General features: G+C 40.6%; 1 non-coding gene across 1 annotated transcript; it reads right to left on the bottom strand.

Annotated features, from left to right (window-relative positions):
* Positions 1 to 2679: 2679 nt before the first annotated feature.
* Positions 2680 to 2786, bottom strand: LOC137957425 (small nucleolar RNA R71). Its single transcript, XR_011113393.1, has one exon. It is a non-coding gene; the product is annotated as a small nucleolar RNA R71 (small nucleolar RNA).
* Between the last annotated feature and the right edge of the window lie 393 nt (positions 2787 to 3179).

The raw sequence follows: 3179 nt of genomic DNA, 5'->3' as shown, positions 1-3179 counted from the left end.
ACACCACACATACATTACCTGCCAACATTTATTTTATTCCAACATGGTATTGGTGTAGGATTTTAATCCAACATGCTTTTGTTTAGAATTCACTAGCCTTAGTGAGTGATTTCACTTTCACTCGGTTTTCTTAAGAATGAGTGAAAGTGAATTACCCTTCGCTACTAAGAGTGTACGCTAATAAGTTGTGGGTTATTTTCACTAGTGAAAGTACTTTCACTTTAACTTTCAGAGTGTACTAACAGGACCTAAGTAAATTGGTTTAGAAAGCCAGTGTTATAAAGCTTGGATTTACAATTCAAAGAGGGCCCCACCTCTTCCCCCCTTCATGGTTGGAAATCTCCCCTTCATTCAAATGAACTTCTATAATCACTCTTTAAGTAACGTCACTTCATTTTTCTTAGTAAATAATAAATGAAGCAAGAGGTAATAGTAGACCCATAAAAGAGGAGCGTATGTATGTGCAATTTCTTTTAGGCAATTTCTACAAGAGAGATATCGGACAGCTTGTTTTTGCCACATGATAGATGCCATATTTTGACATGAGAACTAGGTTAATTATAATAGAATAATCTTTATAATTGTATTATAGGTAGTTACTTATCGGTTTTCAAATGAAATGAGCATTTATTGAATTTGGCATTAATCACTGTCGATATTGCATATTTCTCTCTCCTGAATTATATTTCATTATTTTTTAGTCTTATTTCTTCCTCAAATGCTTTTTATAGATTCAATTATGGAATTTCAGGAGAATTTGGGTGGAGAAGAAGATATTTACCAAAATGCCCTTAGTGAAATGGAGGTAATTTCTAGGGCAAATCGTTTTAAAATAAGAAAATCATATTTAAAGAGAAGAGGAGCGTGAAGAGAGGGGAGCGTGAAGAGAAGAGAAAACAGAGACCAAAAGAGAGGACTTTGACCGGAAACAGGGGAGGATCCGAGAGGAGTTCCCCACCGCTGTTCACCGGCAAGTACCTTTCACCGCGCCACCGTCGTCCACCGCCGTCCACCGCCGTCCACCGCCGTCCAGCAACTGAGAACAAACCCGAGGAGAGCTCGAGAGAGTCTCCGTCGAGGTGAGTTCGACAGTCGCTCGCCAGGCCGAGAAGTGATCCGAGAGGGCTTCTCCGGTGCTACTTCCGCTTTCCGACCATCCTCCGGAGTCGTTTACATATTCCGACCAGTCCCGGAGCCATTCCGACTCCAACCGAGACTCGAGAGAGCTGGTTAGAGAACGTCAGCTCTGTTTTGCTCTTCGCCGGATGTTACCTCCGTCCGTCGGCTTCTAACCGTCGTCGCAGGCGTCGTCTCTACCTCCGGCCACTCACTATTGCTACCCGACGCCACCAATTTCCGGAAATTGCAACACCCGTGAGAACGAGTTGCTGCCCGAGCGAGAGGAGGAAGAAGGGGAGTAATTCGTCATTATTGAATTTAATTTTTCATATGGTTTGAACTTAGGTTTTGAATGTTAATTGAATCTGATTTGATAATTAAGGTTTATTTAAGATTTTTTTTCTTGATATTTGATTAAATTAATTAATTAGGGTAAGATTATAATTGAGGTTAGATTTTGGTATTTTAATCCGATTTCTGTCTTTAACTCTAGGCGCCCGAGAGGGGCTAGACGCAAGGATTGAGAATTCGGATTCGTGGTTACGTGGCACTCGAGAGAGGCACGAATCACGGTAAAATCCAGAGTTGATGTTTCCTGTTGTGCAAATAGTTAATTAAATTATTGCTTGATAATTTAGGATATAATTAGTGTTTAGTTCATATTAATTCATCATATTTGGTTAGGCTAGTTGACTGAAGAATACACGAAATTCAATCCTCCCTGTGGATATGACCCTCGCTTACTACTAGATTACATGAACGATTCGTACGCTTGCGAGGTATAAAAGTCGATGTAACTAAAATTCTACATCAAGTTTTTGGCGCCGTTGCCGGGGAGGCACGTATTAAGCGTATATCTTTGTTCTCCATAGTCTTAGGTTAGATTTTATTTTATTTTATTTTTGTTTTTATTTTTATTTATTTTATTTTTTTTGCTTTCATAATTTTAGTTTGGTATTTTTTATGAAATTATTTTTATTTCTTCTAGTTAGTTCATATTTTTAGTAGCGAGTTTGTTAGCTTAATTTGATAGTTCATTTTGTTTCTTTTTGTGTTTTTATGCACGGGCGCCGCTCCCTAGGTGGACCATTAGCTCCCTTTGTTGAAGAGGTAGAACATATTTGTAGGAAAACACCCGAAGTCAAGTTAGGAGCTACCATGGCCAATCAGGGCGAACCATTACAGTTACCTGCAGCAGGTGACCGTAGAGCCCTGAGGGATTATTCTATCCCATCCCACTTCACATCACCTTCTTGCATTATATTGCCACCCACTACTGCCGCCAGTTATGAGTTGAAACCGGGTGTGATCCAACTCCTCCCTACATTCTATGGGTTGGATGAGGACCCATATTACCACATCAAGGAATTCTTAGATATTTGTGCAACTTTTAAATTCAAGAATTTCTCAGATGACTCTATCCGGTTAAGACTTTTTCCATTTTCACTTAAGGATAAGGCGAAGTCTTGGCTTAATTCCTTGGAGGTGGGCAGCATTACTTTATGGGACACGTTAGTCACAAAATTTTTGTCCAAGTACTTTCCCATTCAGAGAACTACAGCCCTCAGGAGAGAAATCTCCAACTTTATGCAGCAGGAGGGTGAACACTTTTATGAGGCTTGGGAGAAATGGAAGGATTTGATTCGTAGGTGTCCGCATCATGGGTTTGAGAAATGGCATTTAGTGCAATACTTTTATCAAGGTCTTACACCCCAGGTTAGATCCATGGTAGATGCAACGAGTGGTGGGAGTTTGATGGGTAAGAGTGCTAGTGAGGCGTGGAACTTCTTTGAAACATTGAGTGATCAATCTCAGCAATGGGGTTCGTCATTTAATGTTGATAGGAGATCCCACGAAACCAAAAGAGGGGGTCTCTACGAGGTTAGTGAAACACCTATGCTCATGGCCAAGATTGAGGGGTTGACTAGAAAAATTGATGCCCTTATGGTGTCGAAGAGTTCACCTGCTCCTAACCCATCTACTGTCTGTGCCATATGCTCTGGTTCATCTCATCCCACACAAATGTGTCCATCTAGTTCATCCTACCCAGAGCTCATTGA

Source organism: Aristolochia californica, unplaced genomic scaffold (genome assembly GCF_029961685.1).
Source record: "Aristolochia californica isolate CCGP_79_NKW_82.1479 unplaced genomic scaffold, dmAriCali1.0.hap1 SCAF_2, whole genome shotgun sequence".
NCBI lineage: Eukaryota > Viridiplantae > Streptophyta > Magnoliopsida > Piperales > Aristolochiaceae > Aristolochia > Aristolochia californica.
This window is presented reverse-complemented; position numbering and strand designations above follow the sequence as displayed.